This window comes from Poecile atricapillus, chromosome 2, assembly GCF_030490865.1.
Source record: "Poecile atricapillus isolate bPoeAtr1 chromosome 2, bPoeAtr1.hap1, whole genome shotgun sequence".
Taxonomy (NCBI): domain Eukaryota; kingdom Metazoa; phylum Chordata; class Aves; order Passeriformes; family Paridae; genus Poecile; species Poecile atricapillus.
Window position 1 is genome coordinate 141,584,734 of NC_081250.1, and position 17,361 is coordinate 141,602,094.

Here is a 17,361-nt window from a genome sequence, read left to right on the forward strand (position 1 = left end):
AGAGGGAAAATAACCTTCATGGACATCCTGAGCATTTGCTAGCCCAGAAGAGAGCTTTCCCAAGCACTGCAGTTGTGCTAATACCACACACATCTTTCAGCCCTCATCCCTGTCTATGACTGCAGAATTGCAGACAAAGCAGCCAGAACCAGACTTCTTTCCATGGTGAGTTAATTGAGGAGGAAAGAGCTCATTAGAGTTCACTTTCTGAATTCACACTCAGGATTAGAGAATTTCCAAGTGAATCCTTGCAAGCAGCCACTCTGACAGCAATTAAATGGTGAGTTTTGACCAAGTAAACAGCAAGGAAGATTTCTGATGTGCCATAAAACTGGAACACCGAGATAAAACACATGGGCTGAGAGGACTAAAGGGGAGACAGAGGCAACCAAGTCTGCAGTAATTTCCCTGATATGTGGTAAATGAATACATGCACACACACAACTGCACTTATATATGCATAATATAGAAATAGACTTATAAGCATATGCATTCATATCTTTATATCCATATATGTACATATATATATATATATGTGCACATATCCAGTCATTTATATATACACATATTTACTACATGACTGTGTAAATATATATTCATTATAATTAATACTTCTTCCAGAACATAACTAATGTTTCTCCCGGAACATAATTACTTTGCATTGCATGATAATGATGTTTCACAATTTCTATATGCAGACTGAGAGAGCGAGGTGTGTTGTCCCTCACTTCAGGCACCTGCATAAGTGTAGACCTAGTTCCAGCCATGAGCTGCAGAGTCAAAAATGATTGATGATGACAGCAGCACAGAGCCTTATACACACTTGGTCTTAGTCTATATTTTCCACACCTTACCAAAGCAGAGGAGAAAGAGCTGGAAGCAGATAAGGACCTATCACAGCAGGGAGGAGGTGGCTACAGAATTCAACTCTCTGGAGATTCTTGGCTGAAGTGGAGCCCACAGGAAGTCCTGGGTTTAAACCCATGAATTACAGGAACTGAAGTTTGTTTCAGTTTGACCATGATACAGATGAGTCTTGCCTGCAGCTCTGAAACTCTTGCAGGAAAAGAGAAAATTTCCCTGAATCTTGCATCTGCTTGGATACATCACCCAGTGGGGGTTTCAAAATGATTTTATGGAATTTTTGACATTACACAACAGACAAGAACCTTGCTGTGATGGACACTGACTTCTCTGTACTTTTTAAAGTAGCATGATCTCAAGATCAGACCTCAAAAAAAAGTTGTACATATACCATAAAGCATACTCAGTTATCTAGAAGGAAATTTTCAGTTGTCAGAACCCACAGCTGTAAAGTACAGACTAATTCATGATCTGAATCTCTTATGAGTGAATACACTTACAAGCAAATATATTTATAAGTCACTAGCACAATTTGCACAAGGTTCATCATTTATGTTACATGCTGTTTATTTACAACAATATAAAATTAACATAAACCACAAAAATTACAAAGTGATTCTGATGTATTGCACTCCAGGCTTCCTGGAGTATATTCATAATGCCCCAATATCCATGCTACAATCACGTGATAGCCAGGTTGTGATTTTAATCAATCTGATACCTTACTCAGAAGGGCTAAATGTGTGGTGTTGTAACAAAAAATAGAAGAAAGGAGGAGTGGCAAACTTTCCTGAAGCTAGGTGAATTTTAGGACCTAGTATCATAGTAAAAATATTCCATGCACTAAACATAACCTTGACCCATGCCAGTGGCAGGACTGCCAATTCCAGAACAAGGATTAAAGGGAGCCTTTTCCCTTTCCAGAAACTGAAAACAGTCTGGTTGTAGCCAACTGACTAATTTTTGTCTGTTTCCATGGTTACAAGAAGATAACATACACACACTATGTCAGATCATTTTTGGCAATAAGGAATATCTCCATAGAAGTCCATCTCCCTTCCCCTGCTCAGACTGGAGGAATTAAAAGGAGAATCCAGGGTCTGCAAGGGGCCCATCTCCCCTCCCAGGGCAGTGCAGTGAGAGGAGGGGCTGTGCTTCCAGAGCGTGGTTACCTCAAGCACAGCTGTCCTGAAGCGGCTCTGTGTACACAGAAGATGAGGAGAGCACACAGGCCAGAGCCCTTGAAGGTGTAAAGGTATCAAAGCTTGTACAAAGGAGAGGAGCATTTTTCCCAAGGTGGGAGACATCCATTTTTATTCCCATTCTTATGGGAAGGGGTAACAAACATAATGCTCAAGTAAACAAGGGAGCTGCTTTTGCTTACAGTTTGCAAGGGAACCTAAACAAGGTCGATGTGCACCTCTGCCTACTGTCAAAAGGGCAGCACTAGACATCCTTACATCACCAAGGTCAGGCTGAGGATTTAGCCCATACCTGTATGTCCTTACCATATTTATAATTTTTTACATTCTTTCGGGCTGTTTCCAGGGAGCTTGGCTCTATTCAAAGGGGACATTTAAGGACAGACCCTTGGAGATTCTCCTCAGTTTTTGTCTTCTGTCTGCTTAGGCTGGGGAGATATTTGTTCCTTGCCCCATTAGGATTCACATTCTCTTGTTTGGCTATCCACCACATTTTCCTAGCAAAGAGGAAAGGACTCTACAAACAAACAAAAAACCCAAAACAAAACCAAAACAAAACCAAAAACAAAACAAAAACAAAAGCAAAACACCAACAGTACAGGTCCTGAAAGCTTCAGTTTGAATACATTCTGTAATATTAAAATATTAATTAGGAAAGAATGGGGTGTTTAACAATAAGAGTTTAAAAAGATTTAGATTATTTGAAATATTTTTCTTAAATCAGAGGTTATATTATTTGTTTCCAGGCATTTTCCCTGCTGAAAGGTGAATTAGTACAAATTCAGGTCTACCTTCACAAGGAGACTTCTACACAATTCTCCAAGTGGGAGAGGAGCTTCTGTTTTCCTGATGGGAACTATAAACCCACCAGAAAGTCACCTCACACTGTGGCTTCCTTAGACTCCTGGTATGGCCAGTTCCTCATTCCTGGGCCCTAACAGCATTTTGGACTATGGCTTTTCTACACACCAGAACACCAGAAGAGAAAACCATCATTTCTGCACCTAATTTAGGAAGCAGTGCCTACTTTGAGCCCCACCTGCCCCAACAGGCATTTCCATTTCCAAATGCTTTATGAAATGTGTTGATTTTTTCCTTCTGATGTTGCCTCAGACATAGAATTATTCAGCTTGGGTGAGTCCTCAAGCCTTCCAGCCTCCACAAAGCTGAGTCTTTCATGGATGAGATACAGGCCAAAAGTAGGGGAAAAAATAAAAAATAAAAAAAATAAAAAATTGTCCACTTCAACCGAACAGAATTTAATTAGTGACAGCAACATAAATTCTGTCTTTTTCTCGGCTTTTGACTGCACAATCTTAATTATGCAGGTTTCCTCTTATTCTAAATGTGTTGAAGAGAGTTCTCATGTGATTAACTGCAGAAAAAGATTAGGGAAATCACCTGAAAAATCATTGTGCAGAATCTTACAACACATCCCTCTGTCAGTATAACTGGGTTCATGAGACAGCTCTTCATCTGTCTTTTTACCTGCAGGAAATTCACATTTTTTTATTTCAGAAGTAAAGCATAAACATTTAATAAGGTATTGTTGCTTAATAGACAAATCTCTTTGGCTGCCAGGAATAAAGTAGACAGTAAGATTTTGTAGAAGCAAGTCTGGTTGAGGTTTCTTTCACTTCACATCGGTGTGAATTATTGCTTCCTGTTAGGCAGAATTATCTTTTACTGTATTTTTTCAGCCTGGCCTTCATTGGAAAAAATGTTGCCAAAAGATACAGCCCAAATTGTATCACAGTCTCAAGTCATGAAACAAGAAGTGAAAACATCAATAGTGCAGAATCAAAGCAAGAAATATTTATGGTCATTTTATTTCGCATTCTTGGTTTTCTCCCTTTATATGTTTATGTATATATGCACATAGACACAGATATATCCATAGCTCTATCTACATATGTACATGAATACACACAGATTTTTGCCATCTCTGTGTGTCTGTGCTTTGTGTTGTGTGCATGATAAAGCAATCAGTGAACAAGAGGACAACAGCAATATCTGGATGTCTAACCAGCATTTGAGATAGTTAAATCACAAACTCTGCATTTTTGACCAAACTAAAATAGGAGCAGCACAAATGTGGCAATTAACAATGAAGAAAGTTATAATCCTCAGTAGCTCACAATCTCTGTGTCAGCTGAGTGGTGCTCTGCTATCTGCTAGGGTGATTTGCTCTTTCCCTATTCCCTTTCTGCACCCCTCCGTGCACCCTCACGTGCTTCTAGGGAAAGCAGTCGGTACCAGAAGGGTGATCCCAAGGTCTGAACACACAGGCAGCACCAAGGCTACTGTCCCACTGAGCCTGACTTTGCTGCCAGCAGTCAGGGCAGCACATGAATGAGCAGAACAGCACTGACAGGAGGGTCAGGGTAAGAATGGAGGGTGTTCTCAGAAAACAGAGAGGAAATGCTTGCAAAGAGAGACAGTGTTCAGAAAAAAAAGAAAAGCTTGAGACATGGTATCTGTCTGATTTAAATCCAGAGTCTGAGTTACAGCCTCCCCTCCAACTTCTATCTAGGTACTTATGCAGGGAGCAGAGTGCTGCCACAGAACTTTGAAATTCACTGGCAATTCTCAGTCCAGTTGATCCACACTGATCACCCTCCAAGAGATGTCATGGATCTTTTCTGCCATATTTTTGAAGATGGATGATACCTTGGGCAGCATTGCTCAGATGTGAGTCTGAATAACATTGAAATAACCCCCAATAACACCTGTGGACACAGGTAACTGGCTGTGTCTACACTTCTTTATACACCCCACCCCTGAGAGCGATCTTTGCCTATCAAGCCAATATTGACTGTGTCCACATTGCACTGCCTCTGACCAAGCATCTCCTTTGGACACCAAGTCACAATGGAGTGGAGAAGAAATCATCTCAAAGTGTCTAAAATAGTGTGGGACAGTAATGTGAAATTACCCTCATTGAAGCTCAGAGGAGCAGATTTGGCTACAAAACCTGTGGGGAGTGTAATGCAAAGTGAGCCCAGGTGTGACCTGCAGAGTCTATTGAAAATAGGAGAAACCAGTAGAAACTCCCCAGGAGCAAATCTACATTTTGTTTTGAAGACGGCTGGTTGACCGGAAAAGGAAGCTCAGGAATGCACTAACATTTAGGCAGGGGACCAGGTGTAAACTAGGCAGAGGATGTTATCTGATAGTGTAAACATGCCCTCTACATCTGCTGGAAGCAAAACAGATTCAAAGACTGGATCAGCAGACTGGAAATGCTTAGATCTGACTCCAGCCTGATACCTGAACTCACAGTTTCCAAGCAGTTTCTTTATGTCATTGTTCACATATTCCCACAACCAACCTACAGATTCTGGTATTTTTAAAGGATTTGTTTTACTAACTTGCTGCTCCTCTCTCTATGTGGGGCCATTCCCCAGCTGCCTGTTCTCAGGAGTATTTTGCTGGTATTACCTCACACACACTGTATGATCAGAACCAGTCAAGCCAATGCAAACACTGTCATGAGGCAAATGTAGAAGGAAAAACAAACATGCTTAAAAATTCTGTTTATACATGTCTTTAAAACCAGCTACCAATACATACAGATTTATGCATTTATGCAGAAAGAAGTATCACAACTGTGTTTCATGAGATCAAAACACATCACAACAAAGTAACGACACTGAGGTAAACACACCACAAAATCTTAATTTTCCAGTTTTGCTGTATCTGGAATATTCAATTGTCCATGCTTCAGGTAAGAAGATCCCACTGGTGATCACATAAATTAAATATGAACAGGACCAAATAATTAATGCATGATGTCTCCAATATTACAGAATCAAACATTTTGTGGGAAGAGTAATGATGACACAAAGGGGAAGAAATTTTAAGTTCCTGGATCACATGATACCTCCAAGATTCAACAGTTCTCATTTGGGGAAAATTCCTGTGCATCCTGACTGGATCTCAGGGTTGAACTACCAGCATGGCATACTGCAAATCCTTTCAACAGCAGATGGCTGCTCCTGCTGCTGGTGGGGTGTCCTTCACACACACACAAAGCAGGAGCAAACTAGCTGATGGATCTCTGATGGCTTCAATTTCAAGAACATCCCTAGAAATCTTGCAGCAGCTCTATTATTCTTGACAACACCTTTCTTAAAATCCCAAAAATGAGGACTAAGAGATGGCCAGAGGTATATACTGAGCACATTCAGCTGTAAGAGTCCCTTTGGAAAGAGCCTTCTGGCACCTTACACACACCCATTGCTCTAAAACTGCTGAGCAATGCACAGGTAGTGTGCAGTTCAGGCTGGCAAGGGATGCTTCCAGCTTCCTTGTGTTTTCAGTTCTCCAGAAGATCCCCACTGAGGCCACCAGAAACAGGAGAAACACCAATTTCCTGATCGCAACACAATTTTGTGCACAAAAATAACTCTTTGGTAGCATGTGCTCTCTGGCACCTCTCAAGGACTTCACACAAAATTTTAAGTGCTTTAAACATATATAAATTTGTAATTGTATATTCCAGTACAGTCCTAAAGTAATGGAAAAAAAATGTTGTCTCTATCTTAATGATGATGGAGAATGTGCTGTTTTTCCAGATTAAACAAGGGATATTTAGATTCTCCAATCCAAAAGGAAACCTAACTCCAAACCTAAATCCAGCAGAGCCCCCATTTGATCAATAGGGTCTAAAAAAGCCCTGACAAAAACCCAAGTGTGTAACTCACATTCAGCATCATCCATGGGAACCAGTCTGGTAAAGCTGCAGCAAAGCCAGGGCAGAAGTGTCAATGCCAACTGAGGTATTTCAGCCTCTGCTTCTGCAATGCTGCACTGCAAAAGATTCCAACATACAACAAAACCCTGTGTCAGTGTGAAATAAACAAAAACTAAGCAGCAGAACTTATACTTACAGTCAAAACGTTAATGTTGGTATTACCAAGATGCATTACTTTTACACACCCAGTATTTCCTGTTTGTGGTATTATATTTTATCTGTCCTTTGTCAAAATGTAGCAAAACACACCCAGGGAAAAGCCCTTTCTGTCCTGTCAAGAGGATGCACAAGAGAAGCAGAAGTGCTCAGCAGGGCTGCAGAAGTGAGCGGGAGCAGTCACAGATGGAAATGTGCAGAGGTATCTCCAGGCCAGCATGAACAAAGCCGGAGACAGAGCACCCGGGGATGTGGAGACGAGGGGTCACTGGTGACACATCGGGCTCCCTCCTCCGCTGTGTCACCAGGGGCCAGCTCAGGCCGGAACCGAGTGGTGACACAAGATAGCACCGTCCCGTAAAGGCAGAACCTGCACCACGGCTGAGAGCACGGAACAAAGCGCCTGGAAACTCTTAACTCACTCTTGCTAGAGGGCTCTGCCTGCCGCTCAATACTTTCCCAAAGCATAGGCAACAGTATTTTTTCATACAGTCAGTCATACATAAATTACCCCAAATGCTGCTGATCTCAGAAATTGTAGAGGATTGCTGGCAAACACCTGGTTCCACATGGCAGCTTTCTTGGACAGAGCTGGGTGACTACCTGGGGGAGCCAACTGTGCTTATTGCTTGTTCTTTGATCCAGATTTTCTCTCCGATGCTTTCATTCTGAGTTCATGATTCCAACTCTAAAACAAATTGGTTAGGCCTCACTTGGAGAAGAGAGCTGCAGTAATTAAGATAAATTTAAACCCCCTGTAGCAATTCCAATTGGTTAAAGAAGACTGCCTAAGAAACACGTCTGAAGGAAGAAAACTGCAGGGAAGAACTGGCAGCCAAAAGCCCAAGGCTTCTTTGAGACCCTTGAAGAGTCTACAAAGAGATAGAGTTACAGCTAAGATGGAGATTGTGGCAGGGACTCTATTTTAAAAGAATAAATATCTACTTGCAGGAAAGTTCAACGGGAAGAAGAAAATCCAAGGACAGAGCACATCTCCCCCCCAAATCTGACTGCAATCCTATGGATTCTGTTTTGCCTAAAGCTATACAATAGTATAGTATATGTATAATGTAGTATCAGATAAATAAATTTTCTCCATTATTTTGGATCCTGACAGATTTATAAGTAAGCTGAATAAATTTACTTTGGTTTGAAATCAACGTGTGTATTTTCAGCATGCAGCCAAGTTTATTTCACAAAATGGATACCAAAATAATCCCATCAGAAAAAAAAAGAGCAATGCAGCCACACTTTAGCCAGGAAACAAATAAATGAGACACTACAGTGCCCTTTTCAGAAATGTAAGTTTTTGCTGTTTCACTAACTGAAAACAGCTTTGTTATAGTCTAAAATTATTTTTTTTTGCCTAACTTCCCACATCTACAACCATGCACATACTAAGCAAAGGGAGAAAAATGAGATGACTAAGTTATTGCGGTTACAAAAGAGCACTCTCACTGGCATTATAGAGTTATAGTAAAATACTGTTTGCATAAATTAGACTCTGAATCTCCTCTAATATTTGAAGTCCTGTTGATATCACTGCTGTTTTAGAGAAAATCCTTTTAAAGGTCCTGTAGATTGTTATGTCATAGAGTAAAATCTTGGCTTTACTGAAGTGAATATGAAAGGTCCCATTGCTTTCATTGGAAAAGAGACTTTAACCTATTACCTTCTCAGGCTTATACCTGACCTTATGCATTAGGCAAGCAATGAAGTAAAAGTAAACATTACTCTGGTGTGACCAGCCAGTAGAACAGAATAGGTCCTTACAGGAAAGGTAAACTGTGTTTTTTTATATTACAGCAGCAGTTTCTGTGTATAGACTGTACACTCAGGGAAGTGTATTTATACCTGAGTATGATAAACCCTTCTTTCTTAAAGACCAGACTGGAACATGAGTGATGATGCTGTTGTGGTTTAACCTGGCAGGCAGCTAAACACCCCACAGCCATTTCTTCACTCCCCCAGTGAGATGGGGGAGTGAACAGAAAAAATGCTAAAACTCTTGGGCTGAGAAAATTTAGTAAGACAGAAAATTAATGGGGAATAATAATAATAATAATAATAATAATAATAATAATAATAATAAATAGTAGTAATAATAATAATAATAATAATAATAATAGTAGAATATACAAAACAAGTGAAGCTCAGTGCAATTGTTTACCACCCACTGACCAATGCCGAGCCAATCCCTGAGCAGCAGATAACCACTCCCCAGCCAATTTCCCCATTTTATTCTACAGCATGGTAAGGAACATCCCTTTGGCCAGTTGGGCTCAGCTGTCCTGGCTGTAACGCCTCCCAGATTCTCATGTATCCTCAGCCTCCTCAAAAGTGGGGTGGTGTGAGAACCTGAAAAATCCTTTAGAGTGTAAGAACTGCTCAGCAACAACTAAACATCAGAGTGTTATCAGCATTATTCTTATCCTACATCTAAACCACAGCACTGTACCAGCTACCAAAAAGAAAACTCACTCTATCGCAGCCAAATCCAGGACATACATCGTCTTTCTGTACAGCTTATTCAAGAAAAGGAAGTAAGATTCAGGACAAATACAAAAGCTGCACATTAGATGCTGTCCTCCACATCTGCAGGTTCAGGTGGTTTGGACTGCAAAAAAGTTTAAATTTCATGCCTTAAGAGACATAAAAATGTGTCCTGCACAATGCTGCCATATCAACTCAAGGAGTCTGCTCAATACACACCTTGAAGGGGAATTTTCTTCGTAGTCAGACAAAAAGTGAGGTTTCCTGTCCTCACTGTTCTACCACAATTATGGAGCACTTGGTATATTCTCAGTGTTCAGCTTCACAGCTTTTCTTTCCATATTAAAAATCCCAGAACCTTTGAGATTGGAAGGTGCTTCTGGACATCAACCAGTCCAACCCTCTGTTCAGTGCAGAGTCCCCTAGAGCTCACTACTCAGGGCTGTGTCCAGTCAGGTTTTAAATACTTCCAAGGATGGGGAATCCATAGCCCCTCCAGGCCACCTGTGGTTGTTGGCAACTTTAGGCACAAGGTCACATTACTGCTCAACTTGTTGTCCACCAAGATCCTCAAACCTACTCTGCAAAGCTGCTTTCCAGCTGGTCTGAGGAGGCTTTTTCCTCTCCAGGGACAGAACATGGCTTTTTCCTTTGCCAAACTTCCTGTGTTTTCTGACAGCTCATTTCTCTAGAGGACCCTCTGAAGCAGCACAGCTCTCTGGTGCGTCAGCCTCTGCTCTCCCTTGTGTATTGTCTGTGAATTTGTGAGGGTGTGTACTGTCCTATACCCAGGCCATTAGTGAAAATGTTACAGAATGCTGGCAGTGCCGGTGCCTGGGGTACATCACCTGTGTCTGGCCTCCATCTGGACTTTGCTGCTGATCACAGCCCTTTGATCCTGGAAGCTCAGCTAGTTTTTCAGCCACCTCACTGTGTAGCTACCTGCCCTGTGCCTCATCAGCTTGGCTATGAGAATGTTATGGGAGACATGGAAAGTCTGGCTAATGTCAATTTAAACAACATCCCCTGCTCCCCCCTCACCCACCAAAAGAGTGATCTCATCATAGGTTATCAGATTGATTGAGCAGGATTCCTCCTCCTAGTCAGTAACCCCTAGTGACTACTCTCAATCATCTTGTCCTTCACAGGTTTAGAAATGGTTTCCAGAATAATTTGCTACATCCCCTTCCAAGGGAAGGAGGTGAGGCTGACTGACCTAAAGTTCTCCACATCCTTCATACAGATTAATCCAATATGTTTGGAAGGCACCACTTTTGCAATCAGATACGCTGTAAAGCTAAATAGGAAGAAAAGATTCCCAATTAATAGAATTTATTGTCTGGTCTAATTCTATAGCCTGATGATGGCCATTATTTTGTGTTTGTTGACTTCCTGTGGCTCAGAGTAAAAGATTAAGGATAATTAAATTGGAATCATTTATGTAATTCAAGGACTTGGCAAAACATGATTCATTTATGTCACTTGTTTTTTGTTTTTTCCATCATAAAAGAAATATGAACTTCCCACATTTTAAAATATTTATATAAGTGTCAATAATGTTTAAATTTACTTACATAAAAGTATACAATGATCATGTCCACACTACACAATATATATAAAATATTAATTACCCATATTTATTTATTTATTTGTATGCTTATTTATGAAAAAGTATTTAAGTACATTTTGAACAATACTTACCCAGCCTGCAAGAGAGTTTATGTATAGTTTTGTGTTTTATCATGCAATCACTTCGAGATATTCTACATGTGTATCTGAAGAGAACCATTTGCCAAAATGCTTTGCTTAATAATGATGAAATACCGAATCAGGGCTTAAATTTGTTGCTACTACCTGAACTGAATCAAACTACCCAAATACCACCTCTCAGTCACAGGCACTTGAACAGACCTTGCCCTTAGGAACAGTTTAGACCAGTGTATCATAATTTATTCCAGCAAGGATTTCAGGATTGAGATTTTTTTGATTTTTTTTTTTAACCAAGTTTTTCTTCTGGAACAAGGCTTATTCATGGAAGCCTATGCAACTGTGCCATCACACCATTGATTTAACTGAAAACATCTTCTGCTAATGGGGCATGGCATTTCCTTGTTGCATCACATTAACTTCATTCTTTGGATCTGGTAATTAAGGCCAATTGTCTCCTGAAGACAGCAAATTAATTCCTTACACTGTTGCACTTTCTCAACTCTCACATCCAGCTTTTACATTAAAACAAATAAAAAAGCAAACAAAAAATTCCCAGAGATTTACCAAACTATTTAAACTCTGTTTATACACTGTATGTGCTGAGTTATCCAGGCTAATGCAGTTTACACATTACCCAATACCACCAATTTCCCAGCTTTGGCACAGAGGAGGGACATTGCAGCTGTGGATGTCAAATGTGCTTGGCCTTTGGAAAAGACAGCCCAGAGCCCAAACACCAAATCTGTCAGGTGATACCTTTGCCCATGTCATGGAAATGAGTGAGATACAGGGATTCAGAAAACAAACCTTCAAACAATCCCTTCTCAGCTTTGGGGAGATATGTCACAGGGCTTTTTCTTACTTCTCCTGTTCAAATGTATGAGGGGAGAATGCCTTGGCTTGTGTGATGGTTCAGAAGAGCAGCAGTTCACATCAGGATGTGGTTGTGTGTGCTCGTGTGCACAAGCCAGGAGGAGCAGGGCATGAATGGGAAACTTGTGCCACTCTGCTGAAGCACCATTAGCCTGGGATATCTGTGACCAGTCTGAAGGAGTGCATAGATACTTTTTCACATGCACAGGTACCACTGTTCAGCAGCCATCAACAATAAAGACAATGGAAGAAAAAGGAGACCAAACTTTATTATTATTTATTTATGAAGAAAACGAAATTGAAATTTTCTTTCTTGCAAGTAACTCAAGGCTGTCTCCTGGAAGCCATGAAGGAGCAACTCAGCCATGTAACAAAACTAAAAAGCTTTATCAGGACTCTACCACACTTTGTTTCATAAAACAATTTCAGTTTGGGTATTGTCTTTGGAAGGAACCTGACAAGAACAAGGTTCTTCCAGTTTGTCCTTTTTTTCTTTCCTGCCATGCCCTTGGCTTTCATTTTAAAGACTGAAGATATTTGTCTCCACTCTGAGGATAGTTGGAGTAGCTTCAGGGTGTTAGTGCAGCTACTCTGTTGGTATGAGAAAATGAGTAGAAGCACTAGATAACAAAAAGTTGTTTTGAGGTAAATATCAGGGCAAAGGAAAGGGAAATTAATATTGGAGCAATTACATCATTTTAATTAACTATTGCAGCAGTTTAAATATCTGGCTCAGATCTCACTTTCCTTCCCTTTTCTTCTCCATGACCTCAGTTATTATCATGTTGGCTTTATCTGCCAGTGCCCATAGTGACACACAGGCTTCCGTAAGACTTTGCAAAACACTAAGCTCATTTAGCTGATGCAAATGCCCGGCATTGTTCCAGGGAGGGAACAGGCCTGCTGGTGCAAAACTGCTCTGTTTATTTCAGGAAACTCATTGTTTCAATAAGCAACTTTCTTGTCTGGCTGTTCTGCTCCTTGTTTCAGGATGTCAGTCAGTGTCAAAGAATTGGTGATGGTGGGAAGATAAAACATCTCATAGTCTCACTGAGTGACACTGCAGCTCAGCACAACTGTAAATGTTCCCAGCCAGATCACGAAAGAAACAAAAAGTAATTGCAGCAGTATTTAAGATCTCACCCTGTCCTCTCTAAGGGAAAAATCCCCTTCATTCCTGGACTCTGTAACAAGGCACTCATGTCAAAATGTGACATGACATGGTCTCTTAGATCTTAAGGGGGTCACTAGAAAATACATATTTCTCATGGTCATTCAGAATCCCAGAAGACCAGAGTATGTAGAAAGTAAACCCAAATAAAGGATAGAGTCCCAAAAGCTCCAAGCCAGACTCCAACTATAGCACTTATAAATTGATTTCCCAAACAATTCTGATTTATTTTCCCTTTCTTTGGTGTCTGAATATGAATTGACCCAGTTGGCTAACTCCAACTAAGAAAAAATGAACTGTCCTTGCTACATATCCTTTCTATCAAGAACAGGGCTAGGCTCAGCATTTGCTCTTGAAGGCAATAATCTTGTGCTTCTGCTGGACCTGTGGAGCACAACCACAGTGATTAACTGCACCTCCAGGGTTTAGACATGATATGAAGCTGTACATGTATGTATATATAACTTATATTAATGTTGTATGCCATTTCTCTGCTTTCATGACATTCATTGGTGTTTCCTGGATGGTTTCAAGGAAGTCCCAGCAAAAGATGAACTTTGGTATAGATACTGTTTAGAACACACACACATATAAATATATATATTACATAAAGTGATTATACACTTATCAGTATTATAAAATATATCCACTTGTATGTATATATGTGTACATATGTACGTATATTTATTTCCAGTCCTGAAATCAAAGCTCCTGCACTACCAATGCCTTCTGTTGTCTGACAGTGACATGTTTTTGCCAGCTTAATTCCCTCACTTAGGAGTGCAAAGACATTCACCACCTGAACACAATATATTTATACCAGTAAAAAAATTATACCTGTAAATACAACCTCTCCCTGTTCCCAAATCTACGCCATTATAGTAGTATAGCAAATGTATTTATGGAGGTGACAAGTACATCTCAGAACAAATTTTATTAACATAAGCCATGTCTCCAGCAGGAGGCTTTGCTGGCAGAGTAATTTACAGCAGTATCAGCCTCCCCTGCAGCCAGCTGCTGGGCAGGAACATCTCATCCCTGCCCTCTGCAGCAGCTGCTGCTTTCTGCCCACAGCCACAGAGAGCTCCAAGTTCTTCTCAAAGAGACTGATGATTGCAGCACTGGCAACTGCTAACAACCTCCCACTGTGGTTACAACAGGAGGGATGAAACCTGCAGTTTGGAAGATTCTCAGGGCAGCAGCAACAAATGAAGAGTAAAAGAGAAAGTGGAACCGCCTCAGAAGCATCTAGGAATCTCTCACATTGTAGGTAATGAGTTTCAGGTCATGCTCAAAGCATGGCAGAAAGCAATGTGTGTTCTAGTGGTCTAAAACATATTTCTAACTCAGTGAAATTACAAGTGATATAAAGAGCCTTTGATTTGATTTGGTTCTCCCAAATCTTCTGGGGCTCTATTTCATATCCACTGCAACCTCCAGGTGGGCTCTCATTTCATGTTCCTGCACTCACACCAGACACAATAGGTTTCTCTAACAAAAGATTTAAAAGGAGGACAATTGTTTGTCTTCTTCATCTCTGTAGTAACTAGCTGTCCTAAATACAAATCTGATATCCTTCAGGCTCTGCATTATCCAAATACAACCAGCAAGAGCAGAAATACTGTCAGCTTTGGGGTAAAGGAAAACAACTGCACAGCTGTCCACAGTTTTGGGAACAGGACAAAAAGATCAGGGAAAAAATATTTTTTAAAAACATTTTCTTTTCAATTCAGTTACAATTACTCAAATAATTGCACATAAAAGAAATTATTCAAATGACAAACTGGCAATTTGCATGAGGAGTTATTCATTGTATATAAGTATCCTTTGCTTCTCTGTGTGTGCTCTTGACTTCTAAGATTTCCTGTGTTAAATTGTCACAGATCCACTGCCTTTCACACTGGTCAGTTTTCTTCAACAAGATGTTGGCATTATCAGTGTGGCAATACTTGTGCTGAACAACAGGATGCCACTTTTCTCTAACATGTGGTACACATTTCTTAAACTTCAGCTAGGAGAGAGGCTAAGGAAATGAACCCAGAGTTCAAGGAAGCCTTCCCATTTCTTCCCTTTCATACCACTAAGTCAGAACAGGCAGTCACTCACACTGCAGCCTGCAGAGCAACAGGAGTACATGAAGTCCAGTCAGAAATTCATACTCTGTCCAGCATAACATCAGACTTTGTTCCACCAATGTGTATCCACCTCTTCAGCAGATGGTATTTCTGAGATTTTATTTCGTTAGCATGAATGTAAAATAAGGCAAACAATTTTAGGAAAAATTGTTTAATTGAGAGTTGGTAATTGGAACAAAACCCCCACAATCCTGTAGTAAAATAAAGTCTTAAAAAGTATTTTCAGTTATTAACATTTCAAAAATAGCAGGAAAATCAACTCATTTGCAAATATAGCCTCCTTATAACCAGACTAAAAGTATTTAGTGGATTTACCAAAAGCCTGAATAGGCTCTATTGTTCAGAGATAATTTAAACCATCCTGTGCAGTTTCAATAATTTAAATACCACTGGAGCACCAGCAGAGAAGATCTACTTAGTTGTTTCTGATCACACAGGGATGAGGGAGCAATTCAGGTTAGGAATCATGTTTGGCAGTCTCCCAGATATCAACACCCATTCCTACGTCTCCAATCAGCAAAGAGGCATCAAGTGCATACTCTGTCTCATTCTTTGTCTCTGTTCATTCTCTGAAACCATTGCTGGAAACACACTGTCATGAGACATAAATGCAGAAAAAAAACATCCTGCTGTTTATGTAGGCCCTAGTCCTGCATAAAATGTTTTGTGGGAAACCCCCCACTTAAACTGTGTCCTTCTGACTACAAGGAACCTGCTGCGAGAAGTTCCTTCAGAGGCATCTCTGCATCCCCGAGTGTTTTTCTTGAACCTGTGTCTCTTCTATGAGTCAATACACACGTTTCACTTAAAACTGGACTTTCTGAGAAGGCACTTAAATCTGTGCTCAGATTTAAGCAAAATCACAAGTGACATCTGAGGTCACAGGAGTTTTCTGGGCTTGCAATGTAAATGAAATGAGACAAACTCAAGCCCAAGTGCAATTGTTTGAAAACATTCTTTTTAAAAAAGAAAACTTTGTTCTTATAGTCACCACTGAGATTTGAAAGGGAAATAAAAAGAAAGAGGAAATAAATGGCACAGGGGCATCATTTGAGGGAAAAGAGAGTGGGTGGGAGGATATACTGAATTCAGAAGGAAAGATTGAAAAGCTGGGCATTAACATGTTCAAATGAAGTCACAATTCAGAGCTCATTGCAACATTGATTCTTCCCACAGGAGGCTCCTGTATTCCTGACGCAATAGGTTATTACAGATTTTATTTTCCATAAAACAAAGAACATTATTTAGGAAAGAGTTCATTTACATCCACCATAGGAGTCATTGGCAAAAAGTGAACAGGACAGGTTAGGCCCCTGCATGGAAACTGGGTAAAGAAGTAGGTGTTGGAGGAAGAAAGAGCCTGGAGAAATACTAGAATTCTGTGTGCATATGGGAACAAAGCCTATCAAGGTTGAAGCATTTCATTAAGTAAAGTTCATTGTTCAACTTTGGTCCTGAGACAGTGCAGAACAGAATTAGAGACTTATTTGTGTTTAAAAGAGGAAATCTTTGCTATGGTCATACCTAGTGAAATGTTACAAAAATTAGTTATAAATCCCTCACTTGTAAGAGACAGGACACAATGTATTTTACTGGAGAGACTGGGAAAACAAGCAGACCTAGTCTGCAAGGTCCTGTAAACCAGAATAAACTCAGGGACTTAACATTGACAGTAAAGGGTCATGCACAGACTCTGGGCAAGCAATCCCCATTGGAAGAGAGGGATACTTACTGAAAATCCAGATTCCATCAAGGGCTCTTCCAGAAGAAGAGTGAACACATGAGAAAACACTGTACAAATTGTGGGCGCCAGTTAGATTTCACAGCTGGCCTGATATGTATGACATGGCAAGGGGAGACCAGGCTGACAAACCCACACCAGCTGCCAGAGAAAAAATGGCAAGATGAAGACCAATGACCTGGAGTCCACCAGGACTAAGGAAACCAAGGACTAAGGTCATCAAGACTCAGGATTGAGGAAATTCTGAAGGACACAATCAA